Source organism: Choloepus didactylus, chromosome 12 (assembly GCF_015220235.1).
Source record: "Choloepus didactylus isolate mChoDid1 chromosome 12, mChoDid1.pri, whole genome shotgun sequence".
Lineage (NCBI taxonomy): Eukaryota > Metazoa > Chordata > Mammalia > Pilosa > Megalonychidae > Choloepus > Choloepus didactylus.
Window position 1 is genome coordinate 12,474,809 of NC_051318.1, and position 11,722 is coordinate 12,486,530.

Below are 11,722 nucleotides of genomic sequence, written 5' to 3' on the forward strand. Positions count from 1 at the left end.
TACCACACACACAAAAATAATAAGAATAATAATTAAAGTGAAAAAGAGCAATTGAAGTAAAAAAGAACACTGGGTACCTTTGTCTGTTTGTTTGTTTGTTTCCTTCCCCCATTTTTCTACTCATCCATCCATAAACTAGACAAAAGGGAGTGTGGTCCATACGGCTTTCCCAATCCCATTGTCACCCCTCATAAGCTACATTTTTATACAATCGTCTTCAAGATTCATGGGTTCTGGGTTGTAGTTTGATAGTTTCAGGTATCTACCGTCTGGTGAGCATTCTTACGCACTATATAGATTACACTTTTTAGGTTTTAATGTATTGGAATAGCTAGAAGTAAATACCTGAAACCGTCAAACCCCAACCCAGTAGCTGGACTCTTGAAGACAATTGTATAACACTGTAGCTTACAAGCAGTGACGGTGTGATTGTGAAAACTTTGTGGATTGCACTCTCTTTATCCAGTGTATGGACAGATGAGTAGAAAAATGGGGACAAAAACTAAATGAAAATTAGGGTGGGGGGGGGATGATTTTGGTGTTCTTTTTTACTTTTATTTTTTCTTCTGATTCTGATTCTTTATGGTGTAAGGAAAATGTTCAGAAATAGATTGTGGTGATGAATGTATAACTATATGATGGTACTGTGAACAGTGGATTGTACACCATGGATGACTGTATGATATGTGAATATTTCAATAAAACTGAATTTAATTAAAAAAAAATGACCTAATAATGGAATACTACGTGGCAGTAAGAAGGAACTATGTTGTGAAACATATGACAACGTGGATGAACCTTAAAGGCAGAATGCTGAGCAAAATAAGCCAGGCACAAAAAGAGAAATATTATACGCTACCACTAACGTGAAAATTGAAAAATGTAAAACAAATGGTTTGTAATGTGAAAAAAAAAATGACCTAACAAGTGTTATAAAAAATAAAGTTTATTTAAAAAATAATGACCTAATATTGCCAAAGAATATCGAATACTGAGAAAAAAAAAATACTGAGAAGATGTTCAGAAATAGATTGGGGTGATGAATGCATAACTATATGATGGTACTGTGAACAGTTGATTGCACACCATGGATGATTGTGTGGTATGTGAATATATCTCAAAACTGAATTTAATTAAAAAAAATGTGTGCTTGAAAATAAAAGCATCTTGAAAGTGCCATTTATGACATCCTGTTCATCCTTTTCAAACACTTAAGATTTTCAAGGTCCACGAGAAGCAAACTGAGCACACGCTAGGTTAATACTTACAAAATATCAAATTAAACCCAACTTTTCCAGAACTCATCTGTGTACAAAGCTGGGCACACCTATAGTGGGCTTTAAGCCCCAGAAAAGGCTATAGCTCAGGCTCAGGTAAATATCTAATGGAGAAAATTATTTATAAGCGCCTCTGGCCCTGGGCCATATTGTCAGTCTGTACCCATTGCAAATATTTCTTTCCACTGTACTCTCTTCTGACTGCAAGTTCTCTCAGGCACCCACTCCTCACTAAATCTGGTCAAAGTCTTGACTGCTCCAAATGTCGAAACCTTTAGAACCATTCCCCCTTTTTAAAGCTTTTCTTATGGAAAATTTTAAACATACGTAAAAGTAAAGAGAGTGGTAAAATGAACTCCCAGGTACCCCTTACCCAGCTTCAATAATTATCAATTTATGGCCAATCTTGTTTCATCTGTATCTCCCCTCCCCCCACTCTCCCACCAGGATTACTTGGAAGCAAATCTAAGTCATATTTAATCTGTGACCACTTCACTACGTCTGTCTAAAAGATAAGTATTCCAAAAAAATAGCTCAATGCCATTATCAAATGCAAAAAATTAATTATAATTCTTTAATTTCATCAAATGCACAGTAAATATGGACGTTTCCTTGGTTTTGATACAAACTTTCTTTTTTTTTTTTTTTTACAACTTGTTCATTTGAAATCAGGGTCCAAACAAAGTCCATGTATAGCAATATGGTAAATCCTTAGGAATTTTAAAATAGGAAAACCCTGGGAAAGAGAAACAAATGGAGACAGGATAGCCTTACCAGACATTACAATATATTATTAAGCTTCAGTAATTAAAGCAGTTTGACAGTCACTCAAGAATAGACAAACAGACCAATGGACCAGAATAGAAAATCCAAAAAATAGACTCAATTTCATATGGTGGGAGGGGAATTTGGCAGTATTTATAAAAATTTTATATACCTTTACCTTTCGACCTGGAAAATGTCACTTCTACAAATCTATTCCAGGGGTACACTGGCCAAAATACAAAAATATATATGCACAAGGTTTTTCTTGTAGCACTATTTTTAATGGCAAAAATCTGAAGATGACCCAAATGTTCATCAATGGGGGACTGGGTGAATAAATTGCGGCGCTTTGATGCAATGCAGCTGTGCAAATGAACGAGGATGCCTTCCCTGTACTACACCTACATACCTTTAGTGTATACTGTTAGTGCCAAAAGCAAGTTGGAGAAAAGTCTTTATTACATGCTGCTGTTTATCTAAGCAAAGGTATTTGTGTATGTTTAAAAAGGGTGAATTTTATGGTATGTGAATTATATCTCTATAAATCTGTTACAATATATATATACATGTATGCCTTTAAAAATGGAAGACTAAGCCATAATTACTTTAAATACTTACTAATTAGAGGGAGGGAAGGAAGGAGGAATAAGGTAAAGGAGGCAGAAATAAAAGGTAGTCTTTTTTAATATACCAAGATTTATAGATTTTATTTTGGAGCCAACAAATATTTTACATAAATACAAAACAAAAGTAAATCAAAAAGCAATTCCTAAAAATTGAAAGTAAAATGAAACAAATGAACCAAAGTATGGATCCATACAGAAAGGTACTAATCCAAGTGGCTTCAGTGTCATTTGACTGCACTTGCTCAGTGGGGTATACCTTAAGAACAAAAAGAATGACAAAAACACCCTAAACTGTTCTTAGCAGTGACGTTGTTGATGGGTCATGATGATATTCTTATTCTGAGACTGGTTTGCACACCGTGGGAAACATCAAAGGAGCAATATGCTGGGATTTGAGGATTCTATGGTATAAGATCGACAAAGTTAAGTAAAATCTCTGTAATCCTGGGTTCAAATTGAAGTATCAGTATCAGCTTATGAGGATTTTAATGGTTAAAGAACAATGCATATTTCCTAGTGCACTGAAAAGGCCTAGAAAACATGACCCTCCTAGCAGTAACTGGCACACAAAACGGTGATCTCTCTGTAGCGTTTCCCATGAACAGGAATCAGGAATCCTCTGAGAAATGGCTGATTGTGGTATATTTTCTGCCAGAAAGCAAAGAAGCTGTCAGTGTCTCCTCGGGTGATGTCAGAGGACTCTGGAGGTAGCTTGAAGAGGCTCCTGTTGGCCCAAGATGGAACAATTTGAGCACTGATGAGGATGAAAACTGCCATGGAGTGAAACATGTCAAGTATGGTTAAGTCCGTGAGTTCACAGCGGTCCAAAACCCACCATAACAACAACTCACTGATGACCTTTGGATGGTGCAGAGGCACCAGATCCCTATTGAATTTTGAAAACTGGTAAATCATGGGAAAGAAGCAAGCCTTTGTCCTTCATTTCCTATATGGTCTCAGCTTCGGGCTCGCCAAAGGGTTGATGAGGAAAATTTTTCTTGATGTATTTCAGCTAATAGATGGAGAAGAAAGGAGAGAATTAGAATATCACTATCTTGCTACCCCAGGTAAATTAATGAACGTAGGTGATAGTCATCAATGGCCCATAACACAGCGAGAAAATGGATGTTATGTACTTCCTCATGGAAAGACACGTCAACACCTGTGAAGCAGTCGGCTTATTCACGTACACTCCTCCCTACACACATACACACATGTGCACATCTCTATGCATAGACATACACGCATGCACAAGTATGTGCCCACACACACATGACCAAGGCTCTAGATCTGGAAATGTAAGGGAGGGACAGAAGAACATACTAAAAGACACCACAGGAATTCCATCAGCAAAACTCGGTCTGTGATAAACTCTGATGATTCGGTTTTTTCAAGAGAAGGAGAGTGAGGGTAGGGGGTGGGGATCTATGGATCAAAAGACACTCAAGAGACAGATCCCAAGGCACAGATCTTGTTTGGATCCCATTCAAACAAGCAAATGGGAAAACATTTATTAGGCAATCAGTGAGATGTGATGGTGACTGGATATCTAAATGATATTCAGGAATCATTGTTAACTTTTTGGGTGAGTTAATAGTATTGTGTTTATAAATTTTAAGACTTTTTATGGTTTGGAGATACTGAAATATTTACAGATGATGAGATGCCTGGGGTATGCTTCACAATAATTTGGGAGGTGGGGGCGGGGGGAGTGGGGGAGAGAGAATCTGAAACAGGGTTGAAACAAACTGTTGAAGCTAGGTAACGGGTGGACAGGGGCTCATTCTGCTGTTCTCTCTGTTTAAAATTACTCTAGTTTGCACAATGAGGATTCAATCCGCCTTCCCACTCAAGGCTCTCCACAGCTCCACGGAGACAGATGACAGCTCTATGGAGGCGCAGTGCAGACAGAGCTGCAGGGGGGTCTGTGCACTTCCCTGAGGGTGGAAAAGGAAAGCTCTGTGGCCACCCAGCTCCGTCCCCAGGGCCTAGCACAGGGCCAGGCCTGTGGACATATAACCAGAGGTCAAATAGAAGAGTGACCAGACACTCAGGTGCGCACCATGGGGAGGGCTGCGGCAGGGATGGGAAGACCGTTTAGCAACTTGTAACCTGGAGATAACAGACCTGTAAATAACAGGATAGCAACATGAGCTTAGCTGCTGAGGTGCTATTTAGATTCCAGAACAGATTACACATGAGTCAACGTAGAACAGAGTCGCTTTAGGAATAAAAGAGACGCCAAGAACCCCAGAGCAACAGCTGAGTTTTGTTTTTTTCTGCTGGAAACTGTGCTCTGTCTCCTCCGGCTCCCTGCTGTGCTTCCTTCCGTGTCCACCTCCCACCCCTCTCTCTGTCTCAATCTCTCTCTCTTTTTCACACACACACACACACAGTTGGTGCCAGAGGTGGAAAGGAGAGCTTTGCTGGGCCTTTCTTGGTCCCTTTCCTTTAATTGCCTCCCACCCCCGGACCCCCCCAGTGAGCCCAGCAGGGGGACGCCCGAGGAGCTCCCTCCCTCCCGCTGCCTCCCTCCCCCCCAGAACACGGAGCGAGCGCTGGGACAGGGCCCGGCGAGGCAGGCTCAATAGTCTGCTCCTCTGGCCTTTTCTGTCTGTGCCCCGTGTCATTAGAGCGCAGCATGAAAAGAAAAAGACTTTCCTCCTGCGACTTAATAAATGTCCCGCCCCTGGGCCACTCATCTCAGCCATCTGTTGCTGGATTTATCTTAGGTGACAGGGGCTCTATGTCCAAGGAACCCAGAGCACATGTCCTTTCCTTTCTTTCCCTTTACTTAATAATAATGAAAAGCTGGTGTGGCTGCAGCTGAGATGTGTATGTTTAAAATTTTCCAAAAAGCTCTGACCTGCTTCATCCTTGGCCTGTGCGGGAGCTTGCATTCCCGAGGTGGCCAGCCTCCGAGGCCGCCGGAGGTCACCTCCTTTTGCATGCTGGCGGGCTGGCAGGGGTCCCCCTGGGAGCGTATGTGCTTGGGGCCCCCACCCACTCACCCGTGGGGGCTGTACCCCCTGTTGGGACAGAGCAGAGCCAATGTCTGGGGCAACAAAAGAGGGCAAATGACCCGTGATGCCCTGCTCACCCCTCTCTCTCCTCCCCAAACTCCTCGGACCGCTGCACCCAGGTGGGTGCCCCAGAACCAGAGGGGGCAAGCCAGGGGAGCTGCCGTCACCAGTTACACGTGACTTAGAAGTTGGTATGCAGCTAGCAAATGGCATGCCGTAGAATTTAGGCTAAATAAAAAACAAGAAGTCCCTAAAGTTCTCGCCTTGCCACCTCTGACCTCTGCCCTGTTCTCTTTGGCCCCCTGGACTGCTTCCCTGCTTCCTGGGGTGGGTGGGAGGAACGACAGGGTGTTAACCCACAGAGGCTGAGCACTTACGCGTATGAACTCCCTGGCCTCAAGCAAGCCTATGTTTTAGGTACTATTTTATGAATAAGGAAAGGAAAGCACAGAGAGGTCATGTAACACTCCACGATCACACAGCAAGAAAGTGCAGAACCTAGCTCTGAACCCAGCAACCTGTTCCAGAGTTCATGCTCCCAACCCATGGTTCCCCACTGCCTCCTTCAGCCAATCCAAACTCCATGCCCTACTTCCAAATCTTCCCGCCAGTGGCTCATCTCCTCCCCAAACCCTCCTTAGCCACCCGGCCTGCCTCCTTCCTGTCCTGTCCTCATACTGCACGACGTGAAGCCCACCTGCCGCCCTGGAGCCAGGCTGAACTCCTCCTTCCACGTACCCTCCCACCGCCCCACCTGCCCAGACCCACCCCCTCCATGAAGTGCTCCTGGGACTTCCCTGACCCTCCAGTTCCTTTGCTGTCTGAATTCCTGCTGTATTTATAATGCTTCTCACATCATTCGGCCCTTGATGCATGGACTTCTAGGTTTCTATGTTTGGTCGCTGAAGATGTGACCGTGTCCTGTGATGCTTAAAGTACACTGAGCTGATTGGCTGATTGCTCTGACTCACAGTTCCAGAGAGCCGGGGTGATGCAGGGCAGCTTGGATGCAGGAGTTTAAAGTTCATGCAAAGTTAAGGTTTCTTTATATTTTATAAATTAACATGCACGTACGCGTTGCATTCTCCTCTGTAATATATTTATGTTTGGCTTAGTAGAAAACTTATATCACATGCCATAATGAAAATAGAATCAAAACTCAATTTTAAATCCCTTTGGCTGAGATTCACTCTTCAGGAAGCTATGCCCACGTTTATCTTCTGGTTTCTCCCGGTACAGCACCCCACAAGATCCATGCCCCAAGGAATATGCAGCACCCCTGCTTAGGAAGCCTGGGCTTGGGGAGAAAGGGTGGGGCCTGGGCCTGACTGCTGAGGGGATAGGTTTCTCCAAGCCTCAGCTTTCCCACCTGTGGGAAATTGAATTATGTACCCCAGAAAAACCTGTTCTTAATGTGTGTCCCTGTGGGTGTGAACTTATTTGTAAATAGGACCTTTTGAAGCTATTATCAATTGGTGTGGCCGATTGAAGCAGGGTGGGCCTTAATCTATATCACTGGGCCTTAGAAAGAGAAGAAACCGGAAGCCAGCAGCCAGTGAAAACCGGAGAAGCAGACAGGAGGGGATCGAGACCATCATCATCCAACAGGAAGCAGAGATGCAAGTCAGGGAAGCCCAAGGAGAGCAGCAATCTGGCACCAGAACCCTACAGAATTCGGGAGTAAGCATGGCCAAATCCAGGGATTTGGGGCTTCTGGCCTCTGAAACCAGGAGCCCGCAAATGCTTGTTGTGTAAGCCTTGGTCATAGCAGCCTGGAACACTAAGACAGCACCCCTTTAAGAGAACCCGGCCAGACCCCTTCATTTCCCTTTTGTCGGTGGACCCCTCTCCACACCCACTCGCCTGAGAGGACAACTCTGGGTCCTAGACTCTCCTGCAGACCGTCTCAGATTATCCCCCCAAACTGCTCATCCCGGTTCCTGACCCCCGATCAGTTCTCCAAGAAGGTGCCTCGATTCAAAACAAGCACCATCGCAAAATGTTTCACGGCAAGTTCCTTAACTTGTCCAGTGACAAAGCTGCAGAGAAGGGATTCAAAGCCAACTCATCTGATTGCAAAGCCCGGGCCCTTTCCCTGTCCGGAGAGTTCTCTCTTAGACGATGCCTATTTTTTGGTACCGAGGAGGCATGATCCCTTTCTCTTAAGATCTCCCCAGCAGGGTGAGCTGGCCGCTGGTTCGCGATTGCTGTTCTCTCACCCGTCGGTCTCTCTGAGAGACCCCCCTAGGAAGCGCCCGTGGCCAGCACCACCGTGGAAGGACCAGCACTCCGGCTGCTCAGCAGCAACCGCGGGACCCAGAGTCACCGTCGCTTGGTGAAATCATCGGGATGGCAGAGGGACAGCCGGTGTCGGGGCTTCTTCCCCAGGGGGTGATCTTTGGGGCAGTGGACCAGGAGAGACTGCCACCTGCAGCGGGCCCAATGCTTAGAGAGCGGCCGGCACTTCCTAGAAGTGAATCCAATGGATCAGGCCACTTTCTTGCTCAGAATCTCGTTTGTTCGTTTTGTGGTCGCAAACTCAGAATTCAGACAAGGAAAACAAGGAAATCCTAGGGAGGCCGCCAGAGTGGCCGAGCTTGGCCTAGAATTTGTTTGAAATCAAATTAATTCTAGAAAATAGACACTTTAAAGAATGAGCAGGCTTCTTTGTGAATTTTCTTACCTGTCCTCCTAGTGAAGACAGTATGTTGAGTGTGACAGAACAAAGCGGATCCAAGAATCAAGGGAACATCCACGGACAGTAATTTAAAATTGACTATATTACTTACTGTTACCATAATTTAAAAGTGGCACTAGTGCAATACATTTGACAGCAAAGGGAGCTCGTTGGTGAGCTACCACGTATGTAGACAGCTCCCTCCACATATGTATAAAGTAAATACATTGTCAAATCATGCTACCCAAATATATGCATTATAAAATGCTGGATGTAAGAGAAAAAGCTGATTTTCATTTTTTAAAATTATTTTTATTTTACGTGTTTTCAGCTGGGCTTTTATCTTCAGGAGGCCACCTTTCAGTGGCAGTCAAATGTTGCAACTTTTGACAGAACATACTTTAAGGGGAAACGGACCTGCTGGATTTTCCAATGGCCCCTGACAGCTCACTTTCCTTATCAGTATGGGTGTAACCTCAGTGTGACTTTTTGCAACAAAGTCTGCCAACCTTTCCTTCTGAGCACAACAAATTGTGCCATTATGTCATCAGCGCAGCCTGCTGCCACGAATCACATTTTATGTCTTTATTTGGTACCATCGTTCTCCAAAGGTATGACCTTACATGAATGCATATATTCTTGGGGAGAATTTACCTTTTGGAAAACATGAGTATACACATGCATACACACCCTGAAAACATCATGGACAACCATCCTCCATTTGTCCTACTTTTAGGGACTGGGTCTTATTCATTTCCCTAGCCCGGCCCTGGCTGCCTGGCGCTCAGTGGGTGTTCACTAAACTTCCTGAATGAATGAATGACCCTAAGATGTCACCTCCTCACCACCGACAGCCCACAGGAAGCTTTCCTGAGGAATGTGGCTCCTTTAGGGAAAACCTCCCTCCTCCCCCCTCTCCAGGCAGATAAGCCGGGCCCAAGAAGCATCTCTTTGAGAAACAACTGCCCTCCAACCTCTTATTAGCATAACCCCCCTTGTCCCTCTTAAGGAATTTGTAGCCTGCAAAAGCTGCCTCTAAAGATGTCCTGGCCTCGGGCGGTTTCTCTCCAGATGGCAGAGGAGCCGGCCCTGCCCTCCTTTCTCCCACAGGCTGGAATGTGGGGTCGCCCCCCGGGTGGGGGACGGGCGCCGCCAGCCCCCTCCCCACAGGGGTCCGGGTCTGTGATGTCGGGGACCGGCCCCGGCGCCCGGGTTAGCCGGTTCCCTGCGGGCAGGCGAGAACAGGACGCCCCGTGCGCAGTGCCCCCCACCCATCCCGGCCAAACGCCCCGGCCCGGCCCCTGCGTCCCCCTCGCTGTGAACACTTTTATTTTCGCCCGGGTTTATGACCTCCCCTTCCAGAGGATCACGCCTTGTTTAAACCAGCTCTAAACAAAGGGCTCTGGTTATTACAGGCGCGCCGCTGCTTTATGGGGGGCTTCCTTTGTCTGCTGTCCCGGCTCCCTTCCTTCCTCCCGCCCCCACCCCCAGGTACCCGAGTCTTTTAAGACGCAGCGGAGCGGGGCGGGGGCTTCCCACAGGGACCTCCGGGGGCGTCGGCGGCTGCCCCCGGGTGGGGGATAAACCGGGCGGAATCCGCAGGTGCCCGAGGTCAGGCTCGAGCCTGTGCCGCCCGGGAGTGAGGGGCGTCCTCGGACGTCCCCAGGGGTCACCTGCCCAGCGCCTCTGCCAGTGTCCGTGGAGCCCCCGGCCCAGCTGTGCCCGGAAAGGAAAAGGAAGGGGCCGGGGGCGCTGGGGGGCTGCCCTCTCCTCCTGTGCCCGGCGGGGCAGAGTTTTGGAGTCGAGTCGTCCACGCAGCCGCCGGCCTGAAGGGCGACCCCGGGGGGGGAGGGCGCTAGGCCCCCCAGGCCCGGCCCTGTCCCGGGCAGACCGCAGACCCCGCCCGCAGGCCGCCCCTGCAGTCCCCAGTGGGGTGGACTCCCCGCTCCCGGCCGCTTTCTGGGGGTCCCGGAACCACGAGAAGGGGCGCGGGCGCCGAGGTGCCTGAGAGCCTCACCCTGCTCCCGGCTTCATTTGGGGGGCGCTGGGTGACGTCCCCGGCCCCGCTGGCCCTGCCCCCTGCGCAGTGGGGGTGTCCCCCCAGGGGCCCCGCAGACAGCGCCCCCGAGACCGGGAAACGGGGAGGAAACGGTGACCCGGGAAGAGGAGGGGCGTTTTCTTTCCCGTCTTGCAGCCTGTGGATTCCTCTATGGCAGAAAGTACTTGTTCATGGATTTCAATGAGTGACGAGATGTCTCTTGGGACTGCTTTAATGCCCTCTTCCCGTTGGGGTCCCGGCCTTTTCACCTCCAGGCCTGTTTCATTCTGTACAGAATAAGCACAGAGGCAGGTGACTCTCCCGAGTCGTACCCCACAGGGAGTGAGTGTTGGGAAAATAAATGCACCCCATGATTCTCTCCTCGGAGCTTCCTGGCTAAGAGGTAAAAGATGGGAGAGGGCAAACACAGAAAAAATCATTGTAAGAAAAGACAGCAACCACTGAGAATGGGATGGGATGATGGAGTGAAATCTCACCACCCTTCTTTACCCTGGCTGAATTCCACCTATGAGTTAAAAGTCAGAAAGAAGAAAAGAGAGCCCCAATGGAGGACCCAGAGAGCAGCCAGATCCCAAGTGGCTCTGGCCTTTCTAAAGCTGATTTTGAAGCTATTTTGCCCCCTGTCCGTTCTCATTTTATAATAAAATCTGGCATTTCGGTAGTTTTTTTAAGTCTACAAATACCATGTCTCATGCAAGGCTCCTGATAGCTCAGTCAAGTATTTTTGTCCTATTCTTCTAAATGAGGAAGCTAGGACTTAGAAATTGACTTACTCCCAAAATTGATCTATAGATTTAGTACAATCCAAATCAAAATGCCAGCAACTTATTGCTATAATTATTTTTAGAAATTGACAATCTGCTTTAAAAATAAATGTGGAAATACAGAGGCTGAAGAATAGCCAAGACAGTCTTAAAATTGGGGTTTCAACACTGTAGAGATCAAGATTTATTCTAAAGATACAGAAAGCAATTAATGGAAAGTGTTGCTGATGCAACCATAGGAAAATAGCCAATGGAAAGAATAAAGAGTCCAGAAATGTATCCACACATACATGGACACAGGATTGATGACAGAAAGGCCAGTACAGACGAGAGGGAAAAGGATTGTCTCCTCAATAATCATTGTCAGGGCAATGAGTTATCCATATAAAAAAAAAAGAATGGTGGAAATAACTTCATGACCTTGAGGTAGGGAAATTTTTTCTTAATCAAGGCACCAAAATCATTAGCCATAAAGGAAATAGATGAATCAAGCTATATTAAAATTAGAAACATCTGCTCATTAAAAACAAA